We start from the raw sequence: 16,782 nt of genomic DNA, 5'->3' as shown, positions 1-16,782 counted from the left end.
TATACGAGAAGGGGCTCTTGCATGGATGTTTATTTGGATATTATGGAGATGGCTGTGGACTTGAGGTTCTGATGAAGTGTTAATCTAAAAGACATCAAATAATTACCTCAGACTTGGATATTTTGCACATTAGAGAAATTTAGTATTAATTATTCTACTATCAATATGACATCACAATGGTAGAATAATAATGTTACACTTTATAGTAGACCCCAGTTACAAATCATGCTCCTTAGACATCAACTCTGAGGCTTTTTTTATTTAATGATTTACCAGCATTAATCTATCAAATTCAATAGTAGTGCTGAATTATGAGGTACCTATAATGTATGATATGCTGCTGGATCTCATCATACTGAAATTATACTACCAAATTATATGACTGACAACTTGGATGAGTTTAGCAATAACATTGTTCACTTTAAAAAGGTTAAAGGAGTGCATCTGAAGTACTTAGAGAGGAAACTTCTTTCTTCTAATAATCTAAAAGGTATGAAGGAGTTATCAGCTTTTAATTGTACAGGGACTACCATAATACTATTTAAATATGATGTGGCTTATGCTGAAAAATGTACTTTACCTCTAGCATTGTATCAGCTGCCTGTCACAAGTGTTAAACCCAAAATTTTAGGTTTGAAATGGCTGAAAAATAGTCTGGTAATAGTGAGAATACAATTATCAGAGTACTGCCAGACTTGTGCTGATAAAGCATTTTGTATCACTAATGTAATGTATACTGCTTATATATTATACCACTCAGATCCTGCATCTTGGAGAAGAGGTAAAACCTGAGCATTTATTTCTTCACATTCACATTTGTATTTCCACTCGTTCAAGAATCACAATGAAAGTCTCCAAAATTTCAACAGACAGCCTAACAGTCTTTCAAGTCATTACCAGCAGAAGTTCTGAAATTTTAATAACATCATACGATAATATCTTTTGTTGAAGCATTCATTGAAAAACATTGATTGTTTTGTAATTACGACATCAGTCTTACCAAGAGAAGTGATTTTAGCATGCACTAAAAGGTCATACTGGCATGATAATAACTGATACAGGGCTGTCTTATGCAATAGACCAAGCTGCTATGGCAAAGGATACTCATTTGCCTTTTCCACAAATAAAAATAAAAAAGTCAAAAAGACAACAGCTCATACAAAACTATTTAAATGTTGCAAAAAACATCTACTGTATCCTTGAAATGGTCTTTGTGCTCTGCTTAGAAGCACAAACTGGATTCTTTATTGTTGGTTTGTTAGTCTTCCATTAGGACATCTAAGCTTCTTGCTGATCAGATGTCAATATTCATTCAATATCACTTCTTGCATTATTCTATTTAGAGTCTTGGTTTAGGTAAAGGCTATCACAGCAAGAAAAGGGTGTAAGGAATAAACCCATCCCTGGATGGTATGGCAGTTCATTTCAGGATATAAACACACACACACACACACACACACACACACACACACACACACACACACACACACACACACACACACACACAAACACACACACACATATGCAATGTACCTATAGGTAATTTAGACAAGTGGCAATTCACCTGCAGTAAAGAACAGGGCAAGAATCTTGACATTCCAGAGGGAATTTGTGAGGAAATAGTGGGTATATAATCTTGCAGTCATAGTTCATCTTATAATGATATACCACACTGTACCTTGTAGTTTTTTCAGTCATTGTTGGAGATATACCATGTTGAGACGGATCATATGTTTTAAGAATCATCAATATCTTGTAAAACTCACACACAAAAAAAAATTACCATTCCCCTTCCTCGCACTAAATGCAAAACCAAATCCCCATCTTCCTTCACCAAAACTGACTAACAAAAGGAATACATTGTAAATTGAAGATATCACATACATATTTGCTGTGAAATACATTTCACTGTATCAGCGTGCCTTGATATCACGGAATAGAAAGAATATAAAAGAGAGGATATTAGGCCAAAGATCTGTGCTTACATGTACTGTACAAGATTTCTATGCATTAACTCATACAGACGTCATGTCTACACTACATGACCTTGTACATGGCCATCTGATTGTTTGCCAAAAAATAATATAGTCAGACAAAAATAAATAAATAAATGAAAGACAGAAGTACAGATCACGAAGTACTTTCCTTGTCTCACACACACACACACACACACACACACACACACACACACACACACACACACACTTTTAAAATTTCTTTGGAGAAACAAGAATTATCATTCCTAAGGTGTAGTAGCACATGAGTAATACTAAGTTATTCATTTGTTGAGTGTGTTTAATTAGATTCACTGAGTGAAGGACTCATTTACATGGCAGACCAATGATGAAAGATCACGTAAAAGAAGAAGAAACATGATGAGGCATGCATTACGACTCACTGATTGAGATGTCTTAACTCACAACATTAGTGCTCAGCATTCATTAATGACCTCTGGGCATCCTTTTTGTCAAATTGTGCACATTAGCCATTTTCTGTGATGGATTCTTCAAGTATTCCAGTTTTCTTCCACCTTCTAAAACACAGCTGGTGGTTTTACATATATTTATATATATATATATATATATATATATATATATATATATATATGTGTGTGTGTGTGTGTATATATATATATATATATATATATATATATATATATATATATATATATACACACACACACACACACACACACACACACACACACACACACACATATATATATATATATATAGTTTCACTTTACATTCCCGAAATACTGAAATATTGAATTCAGTATCTTGAGACTGTAAAGCCGAACAGTGAAAAACCTGAAACCCAAAAAGCGCGAAATTCAAAATTGCGACTGCCCACATACACACTCCACACAAAAACAAGCACACATACACCTTCCTCACTACACTGCAAACAACAAAACACACACAAACACAACAAAACAAACACACGTGCAGACCCTACATATAAGCAGGGGTGTAAGCCCCCCTGCACCCCTGCTACTTATATATATATATATATATATATATATATATATATATATATATATATATATACTGACTCTGGGGTCACACTAAAAATGCAAACACACAAAAAACACCATTACACATTCTACACTCCCCTTGCACAAAGACACATCACATACATACAAATACCACGACTCTCAACACTTACACACTCACAATCTTACCTACCTACCCTAACCCACACCTCAAAACTCCAAACACACTCACATAAACTAAAGTCCCTAGCAAAAACTCCCTAGTAAAACATCACTTACCTGACTCTCCAGCTACATCAACATACCACACTGCACATCATGAACACAGGGAATCCCACGGCACGGACGCACCTCCACAACCACGGATTCTACAGTTCTGTATTCGACATTTCCACATTCAGGATTCTGCACTTTCATGCAAGTACATTTTCGACACTTAGGTCTCAAGCTATTGAAATTCGATATTTCAGTAGTTTGAGATTCTGAAGTGAAATTATATATATATGTATGTATATATATATATATATATATATATATATATTTTTTTTTTTTTTTTTTTTTTTAATTTATATATATATATATATATATATAGATAGAGAGAGAGAGAGAGAGATACTACTGCCACTGCATATCATGCCTAAAAGTTTCTGATAAAAACTACTTCACTTACTTGTTTAAAAAAATAAATAAAGAAAAGATTAAAAAAGAAATAGCTCTGAAAGTATGGTGGGCTTATTATTAGCAGGTACACAGTCTCCCGGAGCTCAGCTGTCTGCCTTCTCTCTCACTCTCACCCTGTCTTATTTGCTCACATGCACATCATAAGTATCAAAAAACAAAACTGACATAATAGCCTCACGCAAAAATGTAAAACCTTTCCTTGCATTGATGCTAATTTGACTGAGGCATGTGGTATAATATCGCTACTGAATCTGACTGTCTTCAATATTTTGTTATTTTGTTGCATTCTTATGTTTAACTTCACCACATGCATAATATCTGCACTACACTACCACCTCAGGAAAAACAAGCGTGGCATCTTAATTCAAGATGGATCCTGCCTCTTTACAGTCACTAAATCCACTGCAGTGAGGCTGACTCCAATCATTATTACTATGAATGCACATGGTAAGTCATTTCTTTTCTGCTGCTTTATAGCTGTGGCCTCTTGTCCTGTTTCCTTCACCATGTTCATTAATGGAATTTCAATCAACATCTGCATTATCTCTCAGCCATTACTGTTACTCCTGCCAGCTAATTAAGCCATCAGAAAGATATAGTGATTTCACAATAACACTGCTATTAGCAAATGACCAGTAATATATGAGTATCTCGAAACAACACGAAGAGGTGTACGCATGTTGCATTTTAGGATCTGTCATTCTTTCCCTGTATTCTTGCACAAAAAAGCATTTTATATCTATGGTACATATATTTTAGTTCTTGCTGGGAGAAGTATGTGACAGCTAATCTACTGGGCTACTTACAACTGGTAAACATGTACTACATATACAATATAAAAGAAAGTGATATAAAATAAAACTTGTATATCTTGTTGAAAAATTCTACCTACAAGTAAACAATTATTCAAAAGGAAAAACTATAACGGAGCATTGCACCTGTGAAACAATTTATAGTAAGAAACAACTATACTTACAGATTTATACCTTGTTATGGAAATTAAGACAACATAGTATTGATGAAAAGACTGTGAACACATATGATGATTCTTAAATACATGATCCCACAGCTGTTAATTAAGTAATTCATGTTTGGTTATGTAGAAAAAATTAAAACAATAAACAATATAGTTTTGCTCTGTCTGCATTACGTGGGCCATGCATGACCTTTGGGTTAGTCCTTATATCTCTTACAGATCTGTGCATTTTATTTATTTTTGTATTTATTACAATGTTTTGTATCATATCATTCACAAAACTACATTTTGTATGAATACTGCCATATCTGTGTCTAAAAGAGGCAAACATTCCTGACGTATTTTTTATTAGGTACAAAGGCTTCTTGTAGTTAGCAGTGTGTATCACCCTGTTTTTTTTTTGGTTTAACACCCGATTGGGGTACCACCTGTGTGAAGTTTTTATTTGTTTCCTATGTCTATGTTGGTTTTCACAGGCAGTCTATACTTTCCTCTCACATCCTAAAGGCATATGGGTAGGGAAACATTTGATGCGCTAGAATATACCTCAGTGTACAGGCATGGGAGTATGTGTGTGTTGTGTGGGTGGAGTGCAGTTTATTCACGTGATGGTATGCATGTACTGAAATGGACTGGAGTACCTTCCAAGACTGATCTCATCCCTTATGTATGTTGCTGCTGACATAGACTCTGGGTCCTTGCATCCTTGAAATGGCTAATGCTTGTTATGAAAATGGATGATTGGTTTTGTTATTTAACAAATACATCAAAATGACTTACATTTTGAATGTGGACAATGATTGTGAAATGGATTTAGTTTTAAAACATGTTAGGATGCTGCATACAGTTTTTATCTCACGTGAGTTTCATTTGATGAATGAGGAGGTTATTCTGCTTAAGAAGGAAGGGTTAAACATGAAATTAGTGGTCTTCTGTGGTCCTTGGTGAGACAGCAGTTATTGTGAAGAAAGCAATTATTTGGTCTGGAAATGCTGCAGCACTGGGATTAGATAGCAGGTGCTAGTTTACTTTTTCCCACTGTCACAGCTGACAATACTAATGTGTATTTTATAACCTACCTCTATCCATAAGAGACATGGGTGCCAGGTCCAGTGTAAATTTCCTATTCCCATCCACTGGTCCAAGTTCCTCTTAAATTGGGTAATAGATAAATTTAGCTTCACTTAGATGGGATGCCTCTTCCATAGTCTCTGTGACACATATCTGTCTCTTCAGCATGCTCTATTTCACAGACAAAATACAGGTCCTTAGACCTTGTATTTCTGGTACTCTTTGACTAGAATATGCAGCTTCATAAGTGTGGGGTTTGGGGATGCACAGATTCATAATTGTGGGGTTTGGGGATGCCTTGTAAGCCAGGCATAGATCACCCCCTCAGCAATCTATAGGAGACTGAGTAGAGTGAAAGGGTTTTAAGGCCCGCCGTGTGAGGCAGGTTTGTTACACCTTGCGTTTTTTTTTTTTTGCAAGGTATATCTGAGGTTCGTCTAGTTACTTCATATGCCTGGTCAGATAGATACCAACGGGAGTATTGTACTCTATGGTTAGTCTGATAAGGATAGAGTACAGTGGGATAATGACATCTTTGGACCTAGATTCCATGCCCTTACTTATAAGTTGTATAATATAAAAGGATGTAATTACCACTGTGGCCACATGGTGGTGAAGTTAAGGCTACTGTCTATGTGTGTTTCCAGATCCCTGACTCTTAGGGGTGTATTATTAACAAGATAATTAGCTGAGATAGCTGACTTTTCAAAGGGTACAATTATACATTTCTTAGCATTGAGTTTAAGACCATAGCTTTGGCACCGTTTTTTAGTCAAAGATAGGCCATCTTAAAGAATGCCAGTGTCTGCAGTGGAGTTGAGGATAACCCCCAGCTTGCAATAATCTGCAAACTTAGTCAACCATAAACATTCCACATTTGTTTTCACTTCAGAGATACAGATGCCATAAAGGAGATGGTCCAGTATCGAGCTCTGGGGGAGTCTGCTAGTGACTGACTTCTTGATGGAGGTGGCCACACCTGTTTTGATCTCCTGGGTCCTATCAATGAGTCAGTTGCCTATCCAGTGGGTGATAAAATGATTTATACCTAATTTAGCGAGCTTGTCTGTAATGCCTGAGTGGGGTACTATATCAAAAGCCTTGGCCAGTTCAAGGTGAACTGTGTGCACAGTCTTGCTCTCATCTATTGCTTTAGTGACCCTCTCAAAGTAGTCCACCTGACTTAATAGTCATGTCCTTCCTTTAACAAAGTCGAACTGTGATGGGTCCAGTGTTTGCAGGTCACATATGTCCTCATTTATTATGTCCATGATGAATCTTTTCATGGCCTTACATATGAGGATGGTCAGAATTATGGGCTTCTAGTTACTCGGATCAATGGTTGGACCTCCTTTGTGCAGGAGAATGAATGTAGCCATCTTCCATTCCTTGGGAACAAAACCTAACTGTAGGCTTCAGTTGAAAAGTGCTTCAAGTGCACCGGGGAGGTCATGTTTCATGTTATTTAGTAAGCAACCACAATGTTATCAGTGCCCAATGATGCAGTGTTTTTGGCCTTGGAAAGTACTTTTCAAGACCTGTTCACTAGTAATGATTGAGGAGATTCTAGTATGCAGTATTTCTTTTGGACTATCATGGAGGGGGGTTGAGCTGAGCCTGTCAGCCAAAAGCTTGGCAATCACCTCTGGTTCACTGTGGGTAATGTTATTTGCAATAAGTTCTGTGCACTGTTGCGTATTTCCCTTGAGGTTATGGACATTGCTTTAGAAAGCTTTATAGTTGCCTTTGTCTGAGAAGCTATTTTTTCTTCAGATTTAGAATTTGAAGTATTAAATAACCCTCTTAGTTGCCTGTTTAGATTGGCCAGGTGTTTTTGATATACTGGGCTTCGTTCCTCCTACACTTGGCCAATACTTTTTTCTTTTGTTGTATAACCAATTGATATTGTGAATCTACAAGGATGGCTTGTCTTTTGAGTTTATCTTATTCTTAATTCGAGTAGGCATAGCTCACTCTATATTTATTTATTTTATTTTACATTTGTTGACCGGGATTGTCCGACTGAGCTGAAAAGCCCTTTTTCAGTGGAGGCCCGGGGAGAAAAGCTCCAATATATTATACAATTTTCATTATAAATTAGCATTAAACAGCAATGTTACAGGATTATTACAAGGCATTAAGTAGCAATACAATGTTATACAGTGTCAATAAACAGGAGTATAGCAAAACTATTTCAAGATGTATAAAAAGAAATATGTCATTAAGATGAGTACAGTTTTTGGGGTAAGTGGTTACAAAAACCTAATTTTATCATAATGTAGTTCCATGAAGACAAGACAATTACAACAGAATGTTTCTCTGAGGCGATTTGCTTAATAGATTTTAGAAGACAATAGAAAGAGTATTCAAAGAAGATTAGAAAGAGCTAGTGAGAAGAGTGAGTTAAGGGCAGAAAGTAGATTAGGGTATAAGAAGTAGGGGATGTTTAAGGAGGAAGAGTGCAATGACAGGACCAGTGACTTTTAATGTGCTCTTTGGTGGCCATCTTAAATTGTTTAGAAAGTGTAAGGGTCCTGATTTCTAGTGGGAGCCTATTCCAAGCAATAGTAAGGTGATAGTTATACATGTTGCGTCCAAATTTAGACTTGGGTTTGTAGATTTGTAGTAGGTCTTGGTTAGAGCTTTGGAGAGGTCTGGAGGGAGAATAATGGGAGATGAGAGGGGATAGTGCTGGGCAGTAGGAAGGCTGGTATAGGATAGAATGGATGATCTGGAGCTGAGAGAGAAGAAGCTGGTGGGGTAATTCAAGTCAGTTTAGGTGTATTCGAGAGAGACAGTGATGGGATTTGTAGGTTTGTTGGGCAGCAAATCTAGCTACCTTGTTGTAGGTAAATTCGAGTTTGGTCAGGAGTGCTGAGTTAAGATTTGTGAGAATTTGAGAGTTGTATATTAGAATGGGTAGAAGGTAGGTAAGAGAGAGAGAGAGTAATCTTGGCTTCAGAGGTAAGGAATTTCTTGTTACGGTAAAAGAGCCCTAGTTTTGAATGAGTCTTTTTGATGCAGTTATTAACATGCAAGTCATATTTAAGCTGATCATCAATGGTTACGCCTAAGAGCTTAGTACTAGTGTCTACCTGAATGGGATTGTTATTAAGGGACTGTATAGAGAAGGAGGATTTAATACTGTTGAGCGTTTTAGGTAGGAAGAGTAACAGCTTTGTTTTTTTAGGGTTAAGGATGAGCTGGTTGTTGGAGAGGCATGTTTCAACTAAGTTAAAAGATGCCTGAGTAGCTGAGAAGAGCTTAGAGGGAGATTTGGCTATGTTGATGACTGTGGAGTCATCTTTATATTGCACTAAAGATGACTGAGGACAGGAGGTATAGAGCTGATTAGTAAAGATATTAAAAAGTAAACACCCTAGGATAGACCCTTGAGGTACACCCATTTTTACAGGGAGAGGAGGGGAGAGTGCAGAGTGCCATCTCACTGATTGAGATCTATCAGTGAGGTAGCTGGAGAACCATGTAACAGTATCAGAGGAGAAGTTGAGGTTATGCAGTTTGTGCAGCAGAAGAGAGTGTGAGACAGTGTTGAAAGCTTTTGAGAGGTCCAAGAATAGGCAAGAAATAAGTTTAAGATCGTCCATGGCTATAGAGACAGTGTTGAGGAAGGATAATAGAGCTGTAGTGGTGCTATGTATGGTTCTGAAGCTGTGTTGAGTGGGTGTAAGCAGATTTTCCTGTATTAGATACTGCATAACTTGCTTATGAATACATTTTTCTAGTACTTTACAGAGAGGGGAGAGGACAGTGATAGGTCTAAAGTTGGAGATATCAGAGGAGTTACATCCTTTGTGTATAGGTATAGTGTAGCATTGTTTCCATATGGAAGGGAGTTTTGATTCAGAGATAGAGCAATTAATTAGGATTGATACAGGGAGAGCAAGAGAGTCAGCTGCTATGGAAAAAAAGTGGAAGGAATATTGTCAGCTGATGCTGAGCATGGTTTTAATTTAGAGAGTAGAGTTTTGATGTAGCTAGTAGCCACAGGTTTGAGGGAGAAGGTATTTGAGGAGATAGTATTAGGAGTAGGTTCAGAAATGTTGGAGATGTTAGTAGTAGAGGAGTTTGGGTTAGGGCTCAGTAGCTCAGATATTGAATTGATAAAATAGGTATTGATGATAGTGGCAGTTTCTTCAGATGTCTTGTCTGGGCATTGATTGAGGGAGCTAAGATTACCGGGATGTAATATTTGGTTAATAGAGTTCCAGAATTTTTTTAGGATTAGATCTTAGGGCTGTGGGAGGTTTGTTATAGAAGTCCTTTTTATCTTTCTTTATGTGTTTTTTTTTGTCAGATTTCTGAGTTCTTTATATTTTTGCAAGTCTACAGCGAGCTTAGTTTGTGACCATTTCAGTATGGCTGTATAGGGATTTTGTAAATAGCTGAGCATATGTTATGGTGTTTACTGGGTTTGGGGGTGTTTGGAATTTAGCCAGCGTGTCACTTAGTAGAGAGAAGTTAGCTTTGGGATAGTTGTTAAAGGTTTTTGGTTTTGCATAGTCCCTGAATTTAATTTTGATTTCAGGCAATACTGCCTTATGGTCAAATTTGAAGAGTGAAGAAATTATATTCAGTTAGGACCACTGCTCCCCAATGTTTATGAGTGCAAGGTCAAGAATGTTTATTTCCCTGGTAGGAGATTAGGCCATTTGTTCTAAGATGTTGGTATTAAATTTTAAGAATCGCTGGGCTTGTGCATTAGAAGTGGCGTAGAATTCTCAATCCATAGAGGGGTAGTTGAGATCCCCCATGAAATTGTATTGCTTTGAAACATGAGGGACTCTACTACATTGAGATAGGTGGTATGGGTTGCCTGGAACATGGAGGGGACCTATCAGTTGCAAGGATATGGTATGAGATCCTGTTTATGGTGAATTGCACATGTATGAGTCCCAGTGGGTCATACACTTTAACTAGTATAGACCAGGACCCCTCCACCTTTAGTTCCCTGCTGTGCAGTAGTTAACCTAAAGGCATGAAAGGCATTATAGCCTTGCACTGCTGGGGTACTCTCCATGACTTTTAACCATGTCTCCATTACTAGACGTCTCTCCAAGGAGAGGAAGGCTTAGAGAGAGTGGACTTTCTTGTTAAGACTTCTAGCATTGAACAGTACCACCTTCAGATATTCCTTCATAGGTTCATTTAAGTCAGGAGGTTTATCAGTTTGGCATTGCCTGCAAAAGGCACTATGGGGGTGGAAAAGGTCTTAGCCAATATCTGAAAGCCTGGATGGGATAAGTGCAAACCATCCCTGGTAATGCAGCATGGTCTGTCAACCATGCCCTCCCAGGCCGTCAAATACTGTATCTTCTTGAACTCACACCAGAATCTAAGCCAAATGTTAAAATCAGTCATCTTCTGTTGTCACGGTAACATCGTCCTTGGAGAAGATAGTATGTTGTCATCTTCTGTTGTCACGGTAACGTCATCCTTGGAGAAGATAGTATGTTGTCATCTTCTGTTGTCACTGTAACGTCATCCTTGGAGAAGATAGTATGTTGCTCAGTGCTAGGCTTATACCTGCCTGAGACATGTAATCACCAAGCTCAATCATGTCTCGCTCCTTATAGTCAAGGGAGGTACATCTCCGGTCATTAACACCCACATATGGACTATGACAGAGTCATACTGGTATCTGCAGTTCAATTATCTCAGTGACTGTGTGACTTGAGATATTCTAGGTCCAGAAAGGCAGATACTGTGACTCTCTTCTTACTCTGTCTGGTAAAGGGGGACATTCGTGCTCTTCACTATAGCATCACAGATGAGCAGGAAATTCGGTTGCGCACTAGTTTGCCTTCAGGGCTTAGCAGCAGGGGCATTGGATACAGTTTTGCTATATATAGCTGTGGGTGGTGAATTAACAGAGAGTTTTTGTGATGGCTGAGGACCCTTTTGAAATTGTACTATGCAGGAGGTCTTTGCGTTTAGGAAGGTTACCTGTAAGTAACAGCATAAGTAGTTTTATGAATAGGGTCTTTACCCTGTGCAACAGGCATAGTGCAAGTGTCACTGACAACCTTGATATGATTAGTTTTGGTTGTATGAGAGAGTTTTGCCTCCAGCATTAAAGTGCATTTACACATTTCACATACTTTATCTGTTTTATTAAGTATAAGTGAGTTGTCAGTGTACATGAGGCAATTGCTACAATACCTCAGAATAACCATCTCAACCAGACTGGTCACAGAGAGAGTCAAGAAGTGCATATCCATGGTTACTGATCTACTAGGGAGGAGTGGGGGAAATTTAAATATTGATTAGGTCAATAGCCAAGGTACTTGATGAGTAATGCTCAGTTATGCACAAATTAAATGCTTTAGTAGATTAAAAAATCTGTATAGAAAGTTAGGGCATTTTAAGGGAAATTTATATTGTGAAAGATCAGTATCTGCACAGATTACTAGGGGGATTATGCTGTGAGATATTGGTGCCTGTACAGATAACTGCTAGGCGCTGCTGCACGGAGAGCAGCAGTTGTTACAAAAAACTGTAAAAAGGTAAAAAAATTCAGATATTTAGCACAGAAATGGTCAATTAATGTAGCTGTGACAAAACAATGAAAAAAACAAGTGCTGAAACAGTGGATATGGTAATGTAAGTCTTAGCTTGCTACTAGGTTATGAGCCAAGCATTGAGCAACTGCAACGCTTAAATAACAGATGAGATTCGATAAAAAATCCCTTATAAATAATGCCTTGTGACCAATCAAAAACAATACACTCTTCTTTCCTTTACACAATCTAGGGCTAGAAAATGACTCAGGTCCTCTCTAACTCTCACTAAAGTGGAACCAAGGCAGTTCTTAAATAGCAGCCAAGGATCAAAAAAAAAAAAAAAAAAAAAAAAACAAGGGCAAAAGGCCAATCAAACACAGCACACCTTTCTTTCCTTTAGACAATCCCAAGTAAGTAAATGACTCAGGTCTCCTCTACTCTCATTAAACTGGAACCAAGGCAGTTCTAACTAAAGACTGTAAAAAGGGTCAAAAAGTGCAGATATTCAACACAGAAACACTCAATTAATGCAGTGAAAAACAAGTGTCAAAACAGTGGATATGGTAATGTAAGTCTTAGCTTTTGTAGCTTTTTTTAACAGAAAGAAGCAACTCTCTCCTTTTCAAGTAGCTTGGTCGACAAACTGTCAAATGCCTTCAGCACAGAGATCCAAATTTTAAACAAGCTAGCCCTCTAGCCAATCAAATAAAGGCACACTAAGACTTACACCAGCGAGTTTCAGCTCAGAAGGGCATAAGCTATCCTCTCCTGTCACAAGAGTGTAGACCACAAACCTTCCTAATATAAAATACCTGGTTTTGAGCTCAAGTGCTTAAACCAGAATAAAGACACTTTTAGAATGACAGACCCAATAAGCCTTCAATCAAAAGCTCAGAACTCAGAAGGATGTACGCTACCTCTCCTGCTACAGGAATGTAGACCGTAAACCTTCATAATGTAAGATAAGTAGTTTGGAGAGAAGCACCAACATCCTGGAAGAAAGTGATGGTAGCTGTAATGCCTAAAGAGGATAAAGATCCACGAGATACAGCTTCATACAGGCCCATTTCAATACTAAACCATGATTATAAAGTGTTTATGTCTACAATGGCTAAAATAACTGCAAAAATGATGCGAAAATCGATAGATAAGAATCAACATGGTTTTGTGGAGGGGCGGCAAACATGTGTCAACATTAACAGGACACGGATGATCCACTGGGAAGCAGAATGTAAGGAAATGCCACTATTGTTGGTGGGTCTTGATGCAGAGAAACCATTTGCTAGTGTAAGCTGACACTTTACGAGCAGGGCAATGGAAGCATTTGTATTCCCTGATAAAATTACAAGGTTAATTAGGAGGATATATGAGGGATCGGAGGCAAAAATTAAAGTGGGTGGGTTTCTTTCTGATAATTTCTGTTTGATCAGAGGAACCAGGCAGGGGTGTTGTCTTTCTCCTTTGTTATTTGCATTATATTTAGAACCATTGGCAAAGAAAATAAAGGTCTCGGCAATTCGAGGATATAATTTGTATGATAGTCAAGAAAACTGTCTCTCTTTGCAGATGATATTATTTTATATCTGATAAAGCCAGAAAAGGACATTATAATGTTGTGGAACATTTTGAGAAAGTTTCAAATCTTTTTGGGTACAAAATTATTTAAGCTAAAACAAAGACAATAGTGAAAAATTATGTACCCACACACAAATTAATTCAGCAGTATCCATATTTATGGGGATATGATAAAATGAAGTATTTAGGAGTATGTATTAAAAATTATTCCAGTGTAGCAGCTAAGGATATGTGGGAAGAGACTAAACAAAAAATAATACAAAAATAAGAAATTGGAAACTCTGTTATAGAGATATGGATAGTAAGATACAAGCAGTTAAAATGTTTTAGTCCCTTTAGTGTTATACATAGGTCAAGGGCGGCCATGGTGATGCAACAGTTAGTGTTTCCACCTCACAACTAGAGGTTCTCCGGTTTGATCCTTGGCTGGGGTGCCTTCTGTGTGGAGTCTGCATGCTGTCACTGTGGTCGCATGGGTTTCCTCTGGGTTCTCCGGTTTCCTCCCAAAGACATGCTGTAGGTGGATTGGACACTCTAAATTGGCCCTAGGAGTGAGTGCATGCATGTGTGTGCCTTCTGTGGAAGGTTGGGCTCCAAGCTGGCAACTCAACACTGTAAAACTCCACTGCTAATCAGGAGTGGATAGGTGATCCGCTCTGGCGACCCCTAACTGGGAAAAAGCCAAAAGAAGAGGTCTTATACATAGGTCAGGCAATTTTTTATCAACCAGAGGAGAAGCTGTGGATAGATATTAACAAAGAGCTGAAGGATTTTATCTGGTAGGGGAACATGGCAAGAGACAAGTGTGATAAGCTGATCCTTTCAATAGAATGAGGCAGATTGAAATCACTCGATTTGAAGGGGGTATTTCAGAGCTAAACAGTTGAGGTTCCTATATGTAACATAAGCAGAAACCTATAATTCAAAGTGGAAAGGGATGATGAAACAGGGGGAAACTCAAGATACAGGGAGAGACTGGTATTTTGGATGTGGACCTTTACAGAGAATAACAATAATCCTAAGAATATTATATTCATAAAGTAGCAGAAAGTAGTTTGAGAACTAAGCCAACATGGGAATGGAGAAAGGAGATTTTGTCAATAGGAATGACGGCAATTAGGGATACAGACAATAGGCAAGAGGGGGCTGGAATTTATTGGAGAAAACTGGTAAAGGAACCAGTGTATTGAGACAAATAACACGAAAGGTCATAGAATGGGAAGATGCCAAGAATTTATTTGGACTGCAGTTTAAAGACTGCCTTCCCTATCAAGGATTGATATCAAAGTATAGGCAAATAAAAATAAACAGTGGGGTCCTAAATGAAAGATCAGCAGTGGTAGAGTTTTTAGTAGAATCTAGAACAGAAGCTCCTGTTAAAAAAGGAATAATTAATAGACTGTGTAAAATGTTGCATGATAGCTATAAGAATCAATCAGAGGAGCATAGAAAGGATTGGAAAGAGAGACTGGATAAGCAATTCACAAAGAAACAATGAGAGGATATATGTTTGCTTCCCAAATATGTAATGGAATCTAGATTTTTTTGCTTGAAAATGTTTACATATATATTTTTATACCCCATGTAGACTTCAGAGAATTTTTTCTCAGGTAGACAGCAAATGTTGGAGGTGTAATGAGGAAGAAAGAGATAATTGGGAACATATTTTCTGGGAGTGTAATGAGCTGGCAGACTTTAAAAGATTTCCTGCAGACTACTCTATCAGAGATACTGGTTGAGCAAATTGGTGTAATTAGGGAAATTCACAGGATTCACAGGTTAGTAATGTTTTTTCTGAGTTATTATACAGAATTGGAATTGCCTAGACATAGTAAGTCCTTGCTGAGTCTAATTATGGTAGCTGCCAAAAAAGCAATTGCTAGAAAATAGAAATCAGAATCTAAAACAACTATATTAGAAGTAGTGAATATAGTAATAGAGATAAACAACTGGAAATGGGATCTTTAGAAAAGGGTAGGAACAAATTACATGAACTACCACATAGGCAGCAGTCTACTTAATGCCGAATGTGTGATAAGAGACCTTGGGACCCAGGTGGACAGTAGTCTCTCCTTTGATAATCACATCACCACAGTAGTCAGGAAATCCTTTTACATGGCACACCTCATCACAAAAAGGTTCTCATCTAGGGAAAAAAGAAGTCATTGTTCCCCTCTACTCGACACTCATTAGACCCATTATATAGTACAGCACCCTTTTGGAATGTACCTCACAAGACATCTGCAGCAGCTGTAAAGGCCATAGAAGTACCTGACAAAGAGGATCACTGGCCTCAAACAGATGCCCTACACTGACCATCTCAAAAAACTCCAGCTTTACTCTGTAGCATATCACATACTCTGAGGTAATCTCTGCCTAACATATAAAGCTATGTCAAACACAGAGCTGTTGGACATGATACACCTAAAGAAATCCCAATCCCTCCGAACTACACACTCTAGGTACCTAAACTTTGTCACCACAATAAACAGGACATGCTGGAGGGACAGATTCCTGTCCTAGAGACTTCCTATACTGTGGAACAAGCTACCCATCTATGTCAAGCAAAGTTCCTCATTAGCACTTGTCAAGAAAAATCCTGATGAGTGGATGGAAAATAAGAAATACACCCCGGGGATTACTTCTCTGGCTCTGCTCGACGTGGGCACGGGGCACAGGAAAATAACTTTCTTGGGTGGCATAAGCCAGGGAACTTTGTTGGCTAGGATTACTTAGGTTCTTGGGCTGATAGCCTTGTACCTACCTATGAACCTATGAACATATGAAAAAATGGGAACTGTGGCAACAATATAAAACAAAAACAAATTGGTAGGAAGATCATACAAAGTAGAATTTATTGAGTACTTTCTCACTGGTAAAAGGAGTTCTTCAGAATAAAAAACAGACTACCGTACCCCCAACTTATATACATGCATACAAAATGTGATGCTAGGTTAATT

Source organism: Protopterus annectens, chromosome 4.part1 (assembly GCF_019279795.1).
Source record: "Protopterus annectens isolate FY-2018-M chromosome 4.part1, PAN1.0, whole genome shotgun sequence".
NCBI classification, from domain to species: domain Eukaryota; kingdom Metazoa; phylum Chordata; order Ceratodontiformes; family Protopteridae; genus Protopterus; species Protopterus annectens.
Note: the sequence above shows the minus strand (reverse complement) of the source record.